The sequence below is a fragment of the Ambystoma mexicanum genome, chromosome 3q (genome assembly GCF_040938575.1).
Source record: "Ambystoma mexicanum isolate Mex_15411 chromosome 3q, UKY_AmexF1_1, whole genome shotgun sequence".
Lineage (NCBI taxonomy): Eukaryota > Metazoa > Chordata > Amphibia > Caudata > Ambystomatidae > Ambystoma > Ambystoma mexicanum.
In genome coordinates, this window is record NC_090926.1 from 1,136,605,990 (window position 1) to 1,136,621,123 (window position 15,134).

Consider the following 15,134-nt stretch of genomic DNA (forward strand, 5'->3'; position numbering starts at 1 on the left):
TTCTGCCCATACAGAGAGGTCTTGGCCGATCGGGGTCGAGAGGACAGGGGCCTCACCACCCTCTGACGGTCCTCCTGGGCGCCCTTCCTCTGCTCTCTGCTGTTGTGGCAGAAAGCTGTGCCTTCAGTCCCCTGGCTTGCACAGGGCAGCAAAAGACTGTACTTTCACTGGGTCGCAGGTAGGGGGCCTCTCCTGAATGCATCTGCCAAGGAAGGTCTAGAAGTGACACGAGAACCATTGTGCTGACACACAAAAAAGGCTCAGCAGATAGCTTGCGTGCCAGTTGCTCCATCCTCTGTATCCACATGGACCCCTCCCAATATCTGCTGTAAAGATGCAGGCAAGGAAAAGCGCAGGATGGGCTTCTTACAGACGGAGGCGATGCCAGGCGTCGATGGCTCTAGCGGCAACTAGTGTCAGGGTGGAAATATAATCGTGGCCCCCACCCCTAACAGTCAGAGAGTCCTGGATGGGAGTCTTCCCAATGTCTGCTTTATCGTCCATCCTATAATCAACATGCATGTTTACATCTTGTTTTGGGGACATTTCCGAGCAAATTGCAAAATTGCAGCTCAGTTCAAACCGAGACGTAGTCGGCAGGGTTCGAACCTGCGTGGGGAGACCCCAATGGATTTCGAGTCCATCGCATTAACCTCTCGGCCACGACTACCCATGAGAGTAAAACTCTCACTCGAAAGATCGTGCTGTGCTTACACAGAAGAGTCCTTAGTCTCTACCGCCTTGCCTCTAGATCTTGTCCTGTACTTTCCACCCTTCTCGCTCATCATGCACCGTTCTTTCTCCTCACAAGTTTCTTTTAAATGTACATATATGTTTGAAATTGCAAAACGAAACCCGTCAAAACGTACCAGTTTCTCTGTGTTGGCCTAAAGGATGAAGCCGCTTTTACTCCTAGGATCTTGCTTGAATAGCTCAAGTGCGCCGCAGCCTCCTTTAGTAATTGTATTATACTGCTATTTTAAGATTGTTTTCCACACCAGAAAAGAGTAAACAATAAAAGCGGGCGCTGCATGGTAGTCGGCAGGATTTGAACCTGCGCGGGGAAACCCCAATGGATTTCTAGTACATCGCCTTAACCACTCGGCAACGACTACTCCTGAGCAAACCTGTTTCTACTATAAACTTAACACTTTAGCCACACACTCCGCCCTTACTTTATGCCGCTCTGCACCGTTCCCTTTTGGCCCTCCCATGACCCTTGAAAATGCATTCAAAAGTCAGAATCTCTATGGTCTGGCCCAAGTTCCCTAAATGCCATATCCCCTCCCTGCCAAGCTCTGACTAAATTCCAGGGACAGATCTGTGCTAATAAACCTAGCAAGCGGCCAGGCAGCAGAGCCTCACTTTCACTAGGTTGCACTGGCTTCTGCCAGCTCCAAATTGAAACTGTTAACAGTGTCCTGTTTGGAAGCATGCCTGGGCAGGGGCTGTCTCTATGCAAATCGAGTTGCAGAGGCCTCCTGGGAGCCAATTTCGGCAGGCCATTTTGACAGGCTCCAGAGGAATAAATGGCCGCACTTAGTTAGTCTAAGCCATATGGGAAAGATTTGGGTGGTGGGCCTTCTGGGCATGTGGCCCTAAGTCTCAGAGGACCGCAGAATGGGTCCCTTCTGCCCATATAGAGAGGTCTTGGCCGATAGGGGCCGAGAGGACAGGGGCCTCACCACCCTCTGACGGTCCTCCTGGGCGCCCTTCCTCTGCTCTCTGCTGTTGTGGCAGAAAGCTGTGCCTTCAGTCCCCTGGCTTGCACAGGGCAGCAAAAGACTGTACTTTCACTGGGTCGCAGGTAGGGGGCCTCTCCTGAATGCATCTGCCAAGGAAGGTCTAGAAGTGACACGAGAACCCTTGTGCTGACACACAAAAAAGGCTCGGCAGATAGCTTGCGTGCCAGTTGCTCCATCCTCTGTATCCACATGGACCCCTCCCAATATCTGCTGTAAAGATGCAGGCAAGGAAAAGCGCAGGATGGGCTTCTTACAGACGGAGGCGATGCCAGGCGTCGATGGCTCTAGCGGCAACTAGTGTCAGGGTGGAAATATAATCGTGGCCCCCACCCCTAACAGTCAGAGAGTCCTGGATGGGAGTCTTCCCAATGTCTGCTTTATCGTCCATCCTATAATCAACATGCATGTTTACATCTTGTTTTGGGGACATTTCCGAGCAAATTGCAAAATTGCAGCTCAGTTCAAACCAAGACGTAGTCGGCAGGGTTCAAACCTGAGTGGGGAGACCCCAATCGATTACGAGTCCATCGCCGTAACCTCTCAGCCACGACTACCCATGAGAGTAAAATTCTCACTCGAAAGATCGTGCTGTGCTTACACAGAAGAGTGCTTAGTCTCTAGCGCCTTGCCTCTAGATCTTGTCCTGTACTTTCCACCCTTTTCTCTCATCATGCACCGTTCTTTCTCCTCACAAGTTTCTTTTAAATGTACATATACGTTTGAAATTGCAAAACGAAAACTGTCAAAACGTACCAGTTTCTCTGCGTTGGCCAAAAGGATGAAGCCGCTTTTACTCCTAGGATCTTGCTTGAATAGCTCAAGTGCGCCGCAGCCTTCTTTAGTAATTGTATTATACTGCTATTTTAAGATTGTTTTCCACACCAGAAAAGAGTAAACAATAAAAGCGGGCGCTGCTCGGTAGTCGGCAGGATTTGAACCTGCGCGGGGAAACCCCAATGGATTTCTAGTCCATCGCCTTAACCACTCGGCCACGACTACTCCTGAGCAAACCTGTTTCTACTATAAACTTAACACTTTAGCCACACACACTGTCTCCTCCGCCCCTTACTTTATGCCGCTCTGCACCGTTCTCTTTTGGCCCTCCCATGACCCTTGAAAATGCATTCAAAAGTCAGAATCTCTATGGTCTGGCCCACGTTCCTTAAATGCCATATCCCCTCCCTGCCAAGCTCGGACTAAGTGCCAGGGACAGATCTGTGCTAATAAACCTAGCAAGCGGCCAGGCAGCAGAGCCTCACCTTCACTAGGTTGCACTGGCTTCTGCCAGCTCCAAATTGAAACTGTTAACAGTGTCCTGTTTGGAAGCATGCCTGGGCAGGGGCTGTCTCTATGCAAATCGAGTTGCAGAGGCCTCCTGGGAGCCAATTTCGGCAGGCCATTTTGACAGGCTCCAGAGGAATAAATGGCCGCACAAGTGGTCCGGTAGTTAGTCTAAGCCATATGGCAAAGATTTGGGTGGTGGGCCTTCTGGGCATGTGGCCCTAAGTCTCAGAGGACCGCAGAATGGGTCCCTTCTGCCCATATAGAGCGATCGGAGCTGAGAGGACAGGGGCCTCACCACCCTCTGACGGTCCTCCTGGGCGCCCTTCCTCTGCTCTCTGCTGTTGTGGCAGAAAGCTGTGCCTTCAGTCCCCTGGCTTGCACAGGGCAGCAAAAGACTGTACTTTCACTGGGTCGCAGGTAGGGGGCCTCTCCTGAATGCATCTGCCAAGGAAGGTCTAGAAGTGACACGAGAACCCTTGTGCTGACACACAAAAAAGGCTCGGCAGATAGCTTGCTTGCCAGTTGCTCCATCCTCTGTATCCACATGGACCCCTCCCAATATCTGCTGTAAAGATGCAGGCAAGGAAAAGCGCAGGATGGGCTTCTTACAGACGGAGGCGATGCCAGGCGTCGATGGCTCTAGCGGCAACTAGTGTCAGGGTGGAAATATAATCGTGGCCCCCACCCCTAACAGTCAGAGAGTCCTGGATGGGAGTCTTCCCAATGTCTGCTTTATCGTCCATCCTATAATCAACATGCATGTTTACATCTTGTTTTGGGGACATTTCCGAGCAAATTGCAAAATTGCAGTTCTGTTCAAACCAAGATGTAGTCGTCAGGGTTCGAACCTGCACGGGGAGACCCCAATGGATTTCAAGTCCATCGCCTTAACCACTCGGACACGACTACCCATGAGAGTGAAACTCTCACTGGAAAGATTGTGCTGTGCTTACACAGAAGAGTCCTTAGTCTCTACCGCCTTGCCTCTAGATCTTGTCCTGTACTTTCCACCCTTCTCTCTCATCATGCACCGTTCTTTCTCCTCACAAGTTTCTTTTAAATGTACATATATGTTTGAAATTGCAAAACGAAACCCGTCAAAACGTACCAGTTTCTCTGCGTTGGCCTAAAGGATGAAGCCGCTTTTACTCCTAGGATCTTGCTTGAATAGCTCAAGTGCGCCGCAGCCTCCTTTAATAATTGTATTATACTGCTATTTTAAGATTGTTTTCCACACCAGAAAAGAGTAAACAATAAAAGCGGGCGCTGCACGGAAGTCGGCAGGATTTGAACCTGCGCGGGGAAACCCCAATGGATTTCTACTCCATCACTCGGCCACGACTACTCCTGAGCAAACCTGTTTCTACTATAAACTTAACACTTTAGCCACACACAATGTCTCCTCCGCCCCTTACTTTATGCCGCTCTGCACCGTTCCCTTTTGGCCCTCCCATGACCCTTGAAAATGCATTCAAAAGTCAGAATCTCTATGGTCTGGCCCAAGTTCCTTAAATGCCATATCCCCTCAGTGCCAAACTCGGACTAAGTGCCAGGGACAGATCTGTGCTAATAAACCTAGCAAGCGGCCAGGCAGCAGAGCCTCACCTTCACTAGGTTGCACTGGCTTCTGCCAGCTCCAAATTGAAACTGTTAACAGTGTCCTGTTCGGAAGCATGCCTGGGCAGGGGCTGTCTCTATGCAAATCGAGTTGCAGAGGCCTCCTGGGAGCCAATTTCGGCAGGCCATTTTGACAGGCTCCAGAGGAATAAATGGCCGCACAAGTGGTCCGGTAGTTAGTCTAAGCCATATGGCAAAGATTAGGGTGGTGAGCCTTCTGGGCATGTGGCCCTAAGTCTCAGAGGACCGCAGAATGGGTCCCTTCTGCCCATATAGAGAGGTCTTGGCTGATCGGGGCCGAGAGGACAGGGGCCTCACCACCCTCTGATGGTCCTCCTGGGCGCCCTTCCTCTGCTCTCTGCTGTTGTGGCAGAAAGCTTTGCCTTCAGTCCCCTGGCTTGCACAGGGCAGCAAAAGACTGTACTTTCACTGGGTCGCAGGTAGGGGGCCTCTCCTGAATGCATCTGCCAAGGAAGGTCTAGAAGTGACACGAGAACCCTTGTGCTGACACACAAAAAAGGCTCGGCAGATAGCTTGCGTGCCAGTTGCTCCATCCTCTGTATCCACATGGACCCCTCCCAATATCTGCTGTAAAGATGCAGGCAAGGAAAAGCGCAGGATGGGCTTCTTACAGACGGAGGCGATGCCAGGCGTCGATGGCTCTAGCGGCAACTAGTGTCAGGGTGGAAATATCATCGTGGCCCCCACCCCTAACAGTCAGAGAGTCCTGGATGGGAGTCTTCCCAATGTCTGCTTTATCATCCATCCTATAATCAACATGCATGTTTACATCTTGTTTTGGGGACATTTCCGAGCAAATTGCAAAATTGCAGCTCAGTTCAAACCTGCGCGGGAAGACCCCAATGGATTTCGAGTCCATCGCCTTAACCACTCGGCCACGACTACCCATGAGAGTAAAACTCTCACTCGAAAGATCGTGCTGTGCTTACACAGAAGAGTGCTTAGTCTCTAGCGCCTTGCCTCTAGATCTTGTCCTGTACTTTCCACCCTTTTCTCTCATCATGCACCATTCTTTCTCCTCACAAGTTTCTTTTAAATGTACATATACGTTTGAAATTGCAAAACGAAAACTGTCAAAATGTACCAGTTTCTCTGCGTTGTTCAAAAGGATGAAGCCGCTTTTACTCCTAGGATCTTGCTTGAATAGCTCAAGTGCGCCGCAGCCTCCTTTAGTAATTGTATTATACTGCTATTTTAAGATTGTTTTCCAAACCAGAAAAGAGTAAATAATAAAAGCGGGCGCTGCGCCGTAGTCGGCAGGATTTGAACCTGCGCGGGGGAAACCCCAATGGATTTCTAGTCCATCGCCTTAACCACTCGGCCACGACTACTCCTGAGCAAACATGTTTCTACTATAAACTTAACACTTTAGCCACACACACTGTCTCCTCTGCCCCTTACTTTATGCCGCTCTGCACCGTTCTCTTTTGGCCCTCCCATGACCCTTGAAAATGCATTCAAAAGTCAGAATCTCTATGGTCTGGCCCAAGTTCCTTAAATGCCATATCCCCTCCCTGCCAAGCTCGGACTAAGTGCCAGGGACAGATCTGTGCTAATAAACCTAGCAAGCGGCCAGGCAGCAGAGCCTCACCTTCACTAGGCTGCACTGGCTTCTGCCAGCTCCAAATTGAAACTGTTAACAGTGTCCTGTTTGGAAGCATGCCTGGGCAGGGGCTGTCTCTATGCAAATCGAGTTGCAGAGGCCTCCTGGGAGCCAATTTCGGCAGGCCATTTTGACAGGCTCCAGAGGAATAAATGGCCGCACAAGTGGTCCGGTAGTTAGTCTAAGCCATATGGCAAAGATTTGGGTGGTGGGCCTTCTGGGCATGTGGCCCTAAGTCTCAGAGGACCGCAGAATGGGTCCCTTCTGCCCATATAGAGAGGTCTTGGCCGATCGGGGCCGAGAGGACAGGGGCCTCACCACCATCTGACGGTCCTCCTGGGCGCCCTTCCTCTGCTCTCTGCTGTTGTGGCAGAAAGCTGTGCCTTCAGTCCCCTGGCTTGCACAGGGCAGCAAAAGACTGTACTTTCACTGGGTCGCAGGTAGGGGGCCTCTCCTGAATGCATCTGCCAAGGAAGGTCTAGAAGTGACACGAGAACCCTTGTGCTGACACACAAAAAAGGCTCGGCAGATAGCTGGTGTGCCAGTTGCTCCATCCTCTGTATCCACATGGACCCCTCCCAATATCTGCTGTAAAGATGCAGGCAAGGAAAAGCGCAGGATGGGCTTCTTACAGACGGAGGCGATGCCAGGCGTCGATGGCTCTAGCGGCAACTAGTGTCAGGGTGGAAATATAATCGTGGCCCCCCACCCCTAACAGTCAGAGAGTCCTGGATGGGAGTCTTCCCAATGTCTGCTTTATCATCCATCCTATAATCAACATGCATGTTTACATCTTGTTTTGGGGACATTTCCGAGCAAATTGCAAAATTACAGCTCAGTTCAAACCGAGACGTAGTCGGCAGGGTTCGAACCTGCGCGGGGAAACCCCAATGGATTTCGAGTCCATCGCCTTAACCACTCGGCCACGACTACCTATGAGAGTCAAACTCTCACTCAAAAGATCGTGCTGTGCTTACACAGAAGAGTCCTTAGTCTCTACCGCCTTGCCTCTAGATCTTGTCCTGTACTTTCCACCCTTCTCTCTCATCATGCACCGTTCTTTCTCCTCACAAGTTTCTTTTAAATGTACATATATGTTTGAAATTGCAAAACGAAACCCGTCAAAACGTACCAGTTTCTCTGTGTTGGCCTAAAGGATGAAGCCGCTTTTACTCCTAGGATCTTGCTTGAATAGCTCAAGTGCGCCGCAGCCTCCTTTAGTAACTGTATTATACTACTATTTTGAGATTGTTTTCCACACCAGAAAAGAGTAAACAATAAAAGCGGGCGCTGCACGGTAGTCAGCAGGATTTGAACCCGCGCGGGGAAACCCCAATGGATTTCTAGTCCATCGCCATAACCACTCGGCCACGACTACTCCTGAGCAAACGTGTTTCTACTATAAACTTAACACTTTAGCCACACACTCCGCCCTTTCTTTATGCCGCTCTGCACCGTTCCCTTTTGGCCCTCCCATGACCCTTGAAAATGCATTCAAAAGTCAGAATCTCTATGGTCTGGCCCAAGTTCCCTAAATGCCATATCCCCTCCCTGCCAAGCTCGGACTAAGTGCCAGGGACAGATCTGTGCTAATAAACCTAGCAAGCGGCCAGGCAGCAGAGCCTCACCTTCACTAGGTTGCACTGGCTTCTGCCAGCTCCAAATTGAAACTGTTAACAGTGTCCTGTTTGGAAGCATGCCTGGGCAGGGGCTGTCTCTATGCAAATCGAGTTGCAGAGGCCTCCTGGGAGCCAATTTCGGCAGGCCATTTTGACAGGCTCCAGAGGAATAAATGGCCGCACTTAGTTAGTCTAAGCCATATGGCAAAGATTTGGGTGGTGGGCCTTCTGGGCATGTGGCCCTAAGTCTCAGAGGACCGCAGAATCGGTCCCTTCTGCCCATATAGAGAGGTCTTGGCCGATAGGGGCCGAGAGGACAGGGGCCTCACCACCCTCTGACGGTCCTCCTGGGCGCCCTTCCTCTGCTCTCTGCTGTTGTGGCAGAAAGCTGTGCCTTCAGTCCCCTGGCTTGCACAGGGCAGCAAAAGACTGTACTTTCACTGGGTCGCAGGTAGGGGGCCTCTCCTGAATGCATCTGCCAAGGAAGGTCTAGAAGTGACACGAGAACCCTTGTGCTGACACACAAAAAAGGCTCGGCAGATAGCTTGCGTGCCAGTTGCTCCATCCTCTGTATCCACATGGACCCCTCCCAATATCTGCTGTAAAGATGCAGGCAAGGAAAAGCGCAGGATGGGCTTCTTACAGACGGAGGCGATGCCAGGCGTCGATGGCTCTAGCGGCAACTAGTGTCAGGGTGGAAATATAATCGTGGCCCCCACCCCTAACAGTCAGAGAGTCCTGGATGGGAGTCTTCCCAATGTCTGCTTTATCGTCCATCCTATAATCAACATGCATGTTTACATCTTGTTTTGGGGACATTTCCGAGCAAATTGCAAAATTGCAGCTCAGTTCAAACCAAGACGTAGTCGGCAGGGTTCAAACCTGAGTGGGGAGACCCCAATCGATTACGAGTCCATCGCCGTAACCTCTCAGCCACGACTACCCATGAGAATAAAACTCTCACTCGAAAGATCGTGCTGTGCTTACACAGAAGAGTGCTTAGTCTCTAGCGCCTTGCCTCTACATCTTGTCCTGTACTTTCCACCCTTTTCTCTCATCATGCACCGTTCTTTCTCCTCACAAGTTTCTTTTAAATGTACATATACGTTTGAAATTGCAAAACGAAAACTGTCAAAACGTACCAGTTTCTCTGCGTTGGCCAAAAGGATGAAGCCGCTTTTACTCCTAGGATCTTGCTTGAATAGCTCAAGTGCGCCGCAGCCTTCTTTAGTAATTGTATTATACTGTTATTTTAAGATTGTTTTCCACACCAGAAAAGAGTAAACAATAAAAGCGGGCGCTGCACAGTAGTCGGCAGGATTTGAACCTGCGCGGGGAAACCCCAATGGATTTCTAGTCCATCGCCATAACCACTCGGCCACGACTACTCCTGAGCAAACCTGTTTCTACTATAAACTTAACACTTTAGCCACACACACTGTCTCCTCCGCCCCTTTCTTTATGCCGCTCTGCACCGTTCTCTTTTGGCCCTCCCATGACCCTTGAAAATGCATTCAAAAGTCAGAATCTCTATGGTCTGGCCCACGTTCCTTAAATGCCATATCCCCTCCCTGCCAAGCTCGGACTAAGTGCCAGGGACAGATCTGTGCTAATAAACCTAGCAAGCGGCCAGGCAGCAGAGCCTCACCTTCACTAGGTTGCACTGGCTTCTGCCAGCTCCAAATTGAAACTGTTAACAGTGTCCTGTTTGGAAGCATGCCTGGGCAGGGGCTGTCTCTATGCAAATCGAGTTGCAGAGGCCTCCTGGGAGCCAATTTCGGCAGGCCATTTTGACAGGCTCCAGAGGAATAAATGGCCGCACAAGTGGTCCGGTAGTTAGTCTAAGCCATATGGCAAAGATTTGGGTGGTGGGCCTTCTGGGCATGTGGCCCTAAGTCTCAGAGGACCGCAGAATGGGTCCCTTCTGCCCATATAGAGCGATCGGAGCTGAGAGGACAGGGGCCTCACCACCCTCTGACGGTCCTCCTGGGCGCCCTTCCTCTGCTCTCTGCTGTTGTGGCAGAAAGCTGTGCCTTCAGTCCCCTGGCTTGCACAGGGCAGCAAAAGACTGTACTTTCACTGGGTCGCAGGTAGGGGGCCTCTCCTGAATGTATCTGCCAAGGAAGGTCTAGAAGTGACACGAGAACCCTTGTGCTGACACACAAAAAAGGCTCGGCAGATAGCTTGCGTGCCAGTTGCTCCATCCTCTGTATCCACATGGACCCCTCCCAATATCTGCTGTAAAGATGCAGGCAAGGAAAAGCGCAGGATGGGCTTCTTACAGACGGAGGCGATGCCAGGCGTCGATGGCTCTAGCGGCAACTAGTGTCAGGGTGGAAATATAATCGTGGCCCCCACCCCTAACAGTCAGAGAGTCCTGGATGGGAGTCTTCCCAATGTCTGCTTTATCGTCCATTCTATAATCAACATGCATGTTTACATCTTGTTTTGGGGACATTTCCGAGCAAATTGCAAAATTGCAGCTCAGTTCAAACCAAGACGTAGTCGGCAGGGTTCAAACCTGAGTGGGGAGACCCCAATGGATTTCGAGTCCATCGCCTTAACCTCTCGGCCACGACTACCCATGAGAGTAAAACTCTCACTCGAAAGATCGTGCTGTGCTTACACAGAAGAGTGCTTAGTCTCTAGCGCCTTGCCTCTAGATCTTGTCCTGTACTTTCCACCCTTTTCTCTCATCATGCACCGTTCTTTCTCCTCACAAGTTTCTTTTAAATGTACATATACGTTTGAAATTGCAAAACGAAAACTGTCAAAACGTACCAGTTTCTCTGCGTTGGCCAAAAGGATGAAGCCGCTTTTACTCCTAGGATCTTGCTTGAATAGCTCAAGTGCGCCGCAGCCTTCTTTAGTAATTGTATTATACTGCTATTTTAAGATTGTTTTCCAAACCAGAAAAGAGTAAATAATAAAAGCGGCCGCTGCGCCGTAGTCGGCAGGATTTGAACCTGCGCGGGGAAACCCCAATGGATTTCTAGTCCATCGCCTTAACCACTCGGCCACGACTACTCCTGAGCAAACATGTTTCTACTATAAACTTAACACTTTAGCCACACACACTGTCTCCTCCGCCCCTTACTTTATGCCGCTCTGCACCGTTCTCTTTTGGCCCTCCCATGACCCTTGAAAATGCATTCAAAAGTCAGAATCTCTATGGTCTGGCCCAAGTTCCTTAAATGCCATATCCCCTCCCTGCCAAGCTCGGACTAAGTGCCAGGGACAGATCTGTGCTAATAAACCTAGCAAGCGGCCAGGCAGCAGAGCCTCACCTTCACTAGGTTGCACTGGCTTCTGCCAGCTCCAAATTGAAACTGTTAACAGTGTCCTGTTTGGAAGCATGCCTGGGCAGGGGCTGTCTCTATGCAAATCGAGTTGCAGAGGCCTCCTGGGAGCCAATTTCGGCAGGCCATTTTGACAGGCTCCAGAGGAATAAATGGCCGCACAAGTGGTCCGGTAGTTAGTCTAAGCCATATGGCAAAGATTTGGGTGGTGGGCCTTCTGGGCATGTGGCCCTAAGTCTCAGAGGACCGCAGAATGGGTCCCTTCTGCCCATATAGAGAGGTCTTGGCCGATCGGGGCCGAGAGGACAGGGGCCTCACCACCCTCTGACGGTCCTCCTGGGCGCCCTTCCTCTGCTCTCTGCTGTTGTGGCAGAAAGCTGTGCCTTCAGTCCCCTGGCTTGCACAGGGCATCAAAAGACTGTACTTTCACTGGGTCGCAGGTAGGGGGCCTCTCCTGAATGCATCTGCCAAGGAAGGTCTAGAAGTGACACGAGAACCCTTGTGCTGACACACAAAAAAGGCTCGGCAGATAGCTTGCTTGCCAGTTGCTCCATCCTCTGTATCCACATGGACCCCTCCCAATATCTGCTGTAAAGATGCAGGCAAGGAAAAGCGCAGGATGGGCTTCTTACAGACGGAGGCGATGCCAGGCGTCGATGGCTCTAGCGGCAACTAGTGTCAGGGTGGAAATATAATCGTGGCCCCCACCCCTAACAGTCAGAGAGTCCTGGATGGGAGTCTTCCCAATGTCTGCTTTATCGTCCATCCTATAATCAACATGCATGTTTACATCTTGTTTTGGGGACATTTCCGAGCAAATTGCAAAATTGCAGCTCTGTTCAAACCGAGATGTAGTCGTCAGGGTTCGAACCTGCACAGGGAGACCCCAATGGATTTCAAGTCCATCGCCTTAACCACTCGGACACGACTACCCATGAGAGTGAAACTCTCACTGGAAAGATTGTGCTGTGCTTACACAGAAGAGTCCTTAGTCTCTACCGCCTTGCCTCTAGATCTTGTCCTGTACTTTCCACCCTTCTCTCTCATCATGCACCGTTCTTTCTCCTCACAAGTTTCTTTTAAATGTACATATATGTTTGAAATTGCAAAACGAAACCCGTCAAAACGTACCAGTTTCTCTGCGTTGGCCTAAAGGATGAAGCCGCTTTTACTCCTAGGATCTTGCTTGAATAGCTCAAGTGCGCCGCAGCCTCCTTTAGTAATTGTATTATACTGCTATTTTAAGATTGTTTTCCACACCAGAAAAGAGTAAACAATAAAAGCGGGCGCTGCACGGAAGTCGGCAGGATTTGAACCTGCGCGGGGAAACCCCAATGGATTTCTAGTCCATCACTCGGCCACGACTACTCCTGAGCAAACCTGTTTCTACTATAAACTTAACACTTTAGCCACACACAATGTCTCCTCCGCCCCTTACTTTATGCCGCTCTGCACCGTTCCCTTTTGGCCCTCCCATGACCCTTGAAAATGCATTCAAAAGTCAGAATCTCTATGGTCTGGCCCAAGTTCCTTAAATGCCATATCCCCTCAGTGCCAAACTCGGACTAAGTGCCAGGGACAGATCTGTGCTAATAAACCTAGCAAGCGGCCAGGCAGCAGAGCCTCACCTTCACTAGGTTGCACTGGCTTCTGCCAGCTCCAAATTGAAACTGTTAACAGTGTCCTGTTCGGAAGCATGCCTGGGCAGGGGCTGTCTCTATGCAAATCGAGTTGCAGAGGCCTCCTGGGAGCCAATTTCGGCAGGCCATTTTGACAGGCTCCAGAGGAATAAATGGCCGCACAAGTGGTCCGGTAGTTAGTCTAAGCCATATGGCAAAGATTAGGGTGGTGAGCCTTCTGGGCATGTGGCCCTAAGTCTCAGAGGACCGCAGAATGGGTCCCTTCTGCCCATATAGAGAGGTCTTGGCCGATCGGGGCCGAGAGGACAGGGGCCTCACCACCCTCTGATGGTCCTCCTGGGCGCCCTTCCTCTGCTCTCTGCTGTTGTGGCAGAAAGCTTTGCCTTCAGTCCCCTGGCTTGCACAGGGCAGCAAAAGACTGTACTTTCACTGGGTCGCAGGTAGGGGGCCTCTCCTGAATGCATCTGCCAAGGAAGGTCTAGAAGTGACACGAGAACCCTTGTGCTGACACACAAAAAAGGCTCGGCAGATAGCTTGCGTGCCAGTTGCTCCATCCTCTGTATCCACATGGACCCCTCCCAATATCTGCTGTAAAGATGCAGGCAAGGAAAAGCGCAGGATGGGCTTCTTACAGACGGAGGCGATGCCAGGCGTCAATGGCTCTAGCGGCAACTAGTGTCAGGGTGGAAATATCATCGTGGCCCCCACCCCTAACAGTCAGAGAGTCCTGGATGGGAGTCTTCCCAATGTCTGCTTTATCATCCATCCTATAATCAACATGCATGTTTACATCTTGTTTTGGGGACATTTCCGAGCAAATTGCAAAATTGCAGCTCAGTTCAAACCTGCGCGGGAAGACCCCAATGGATTTCGAGTCCATCGCCTTAACCACTCGGCCACGACTACTCCTGAGCAAACCTGTTTCTACTATAAACTTAACACTTTAGCCACACACAATGTCTCCTCCGCCCCTTACTTTATGCCGCTCTGCACCGTTCCCTTTTGGCCCTCCCATGACCCTTGAAAATGCATTCAAAAGTCAGAATCTCTATGGTCTGGCCCAAGTTCCTTAAATGCCATATCCCCTCAGTGCCAAGCTCGGACTAAGTGCCAGGGACAGATCTGTGCTAATAAACCTAGCAAGCGGCCAGGCAGCAGAGCCTCACCTTCACTAGGTTGCACTGGCTTCTGCCAGCTCCAAATTGAAACTGTTAACAGTGTTCTGTTCGGAAGCATGCCTGGGCAGGGGCTGTCTCTATGCAAATCGAGTTGCAGAGGCCTCCTGGGAGCCAATTTCGGCAGGCCATTTTGACAGGCTCCAGAGGAATAAATGGCCGCACAAGTGGTCCGGTAGTTAGTCTAAGCCATATGGCAAAGATTTGGGTGGTGGGCCTTCTGGGCATGTGGCCCTAAGTCTCAGAGGACCGCAGAATGGGTCCCTTCTGCCCATATAGAGAGGTCTTGGCCGATCGGGGCCGAGAGGACAGGGGCCTCACCACCCTCTGACGGTCCTCCTGGGCGCCCTTCCTCTGCTCTCTGCTGTTGTGGCAGAAAGCTGTGCCTTCAGTCCCCTGGCTTGCACAGGGCAGCAAAAGACTGTACTTTCACTGGGTCGCAGGTAGGGGGCCTCTCCTGAATGCATCTGCCAAGGAAGGTCTAGAAGTGACACGAGAACCCTTGTGCTGACACACAAAAAAGGCTCAGCAGATAGCTTGCGTGCCAGTTGCTCCATCCTCTGTATCCACATGGACCCCTCCCAATATCTGCTGTAAAGATGCAGGCAAGGAAAAGCGCAGGATGGGCTTCTTACAGAAGGAGGCGATGCCAGGCGTCGATGGCTCTAGCGGCAACTAGTGTCAGGGTGGAAATATAATCGTGGGCCCCACCCCTAACAGTCAGAGAGTCCTGGATGGGAGTCTTCCCAATGTCTGCTTTATCGTCCATCCTATAATCAACATGCATGTTTACATCTTGTTTTGGGGACATTTCCGAGCAAATCGCAAAATTGCAGCTCAGTTCAAACCGAGACGTAGTCGGCAGGGTTCGAACCTGCGTGGGGAAACCTCAATGGATTTCAAGTCCATCGCCTTAACCACTCGGTCACGACTACCCATGAGAGTGAAACTCTCACTCGAAAGATTGTGCTGTGCTTACACAGAAGAGTCCTTAGTCTCTATCGGCTTGCCTCTAGATCTTGTCCTGTACTTTCCACCCTTCTCTCTCATCATGCACCGTTCTTTCTCCTCACAAGTTTCTTTTAAATGTACATATATGTTTGAAATTGCAAAACGAAACCCGTCAAAACG

The 15,134-nt window shown here is 50.7% G+C and overlaps 7 non-coding genes across 7 annotated transcripts; all 7 read right to left on the reverse strand.

Moving 5' to 3' along the window:
• Positions 1-588: 588 nt before the first annotated feature.
• TRNAS-CGA (transfer RNA serine (anticodon CGA)) lies at positions 589-670 on the reverse strand. Its single transcript has one exon. It is a non-coding gene; the product is annotated as a tRNA-Ser (tRNA).
• A 3,186-nt stretch (positions 671-3,856) lies between these two features.
• Positions 3,857-3,938, reverse strand: TRNAS-UGA (transfer RNA serine (anticodon UGA)). The gene has a single exon. It is a non-coding gene; the product is annotated as a tRNA-Ser (tRNA).
• Positions 3,939-7,121: 3,183 nt separating this feature from the next.
• On the reverse strand, positions 7,122-7,203 carry TRNAS-CGA (transfer RNA serine (anticodon CGA)). Its single transcript has one exon. It is a non-coding gene; the product is annotated as a tRNA-Ser (tRNA).
• Positions 7,204-10,389: 3,186 nt separating this feature from the next.
• On the reverse strand, positions 10,390-10,471 carry TRNAS-CGA (transfer RNA serine (anticodon CGA)). The gene has a single exon. It is a non-coding gene; the product is annotated as a tRNA-Ser (tRNA).
• Positions 10,472-10,834: 363 nt separating this feature from the next.
• Positions 10,835-10,916, reverse strand: TRNAS-AGA (transfer RNA serine (anticodon AGA)). The gene has a single exon. It is a non-coding gene; the product is annotated as a tRNA-Ser (tRNA).
• A 1,122-nt stretch (positions 10,917-12,038) lies between these two features.
• On the reverse strand, positions 12,039-12,120 carry TRNAS-UGA (transfer RNA serine (anticodon UGA)). The gene has a single exon. It is a non-coding gene; the product is annotated as a tRNA-Ser (tRNA).
• A 2,736-nt stretch (positions 12,121-14,856) lies between these two features.
• On the reverse strand, positions 14,857-14,938 carry TRNAS-UGA (transfer RNA serine (anticodon UGA)). The gene has a single exon. It is a non-coding gene; the product is annotated as a tRNA-Ser (tRNA).
• Positions 14,939-15,134: the final 196 nt, after the last annotated feature.